Consider the following 699-nt stretch of genomic DNA (forward strand, 5'->3'; position numbering starts at 1 on the left):
ATGGGAGGAGTTGTTGAGGAAGCACAGTGAGTGCTCCAGGCTTCACTGCCTGGGCCCTCTATCAGTAACCCCGCCCCACCCCCCCACCCCAGTGTAGAACAAATGGAAACCCAGGTTCATCTTTGTTCAAGATCTTGCCTCAGAGGATCCTACTAACCTCTCTCATGCTCTTTCTCCTTGGTGTGCAGAAAGTTGGGGAGAGCTTGGAGGGTTCCAGGCTGATAAGCCTTGCTTGCTCTGAACAGTGTGGGAGGATAGACTTTTTTTCTTGGACTATGGTAGGACCTGGCAGCCCTGTCTCTCCCATTTTAAGATGAGAACAGCTTCACATCTGGGCCCCAGGGGTTGAGTCTATTGATGAGTGAACGAGGGTGAATTCTTTTGCCCTTCCCAGCTAAACCCCAATTTTGGGGCAAGGACCATCCTTAGCATTGAGCCAAATTCTGAGTTGAAAGGGGAACTTTTTTGGATAAAAGAGACAAATTTTGGCGTGAAGATGGAGGAGGAAGGAGTGACAGAGGAGAACCATGGGAAGGAGGGGAGGACCAGGGGAAGGGGGGAGGATCAGGGGAAGGAGGGGAGGACCAGAGGAAGGAGGGGAGGACCAGGGGAAGGAGGGGAGGACCATGGGAAGAAGGGACTCCAGGTCTAGTTTAGAAGATGGGCCCTGTTTTGAGAGCCTTTACTGTGTTCTTTCTT

The sequence above is a fragment of the Bison bison genome, unplaced genomic scaffold (assembly GCF_000754665.1).
Source record: "Bison bison bison isolate TAMUID 2011002044 unplaced genomic scaffold, Bison_UMD1.0 scf7180017850597, whole genome shotgun sequence".
NCBI lineage: Eukaryota > Metazoa > Chordata > Mammalia > Artiodactyla > Bovidae > Bison > Bison bison.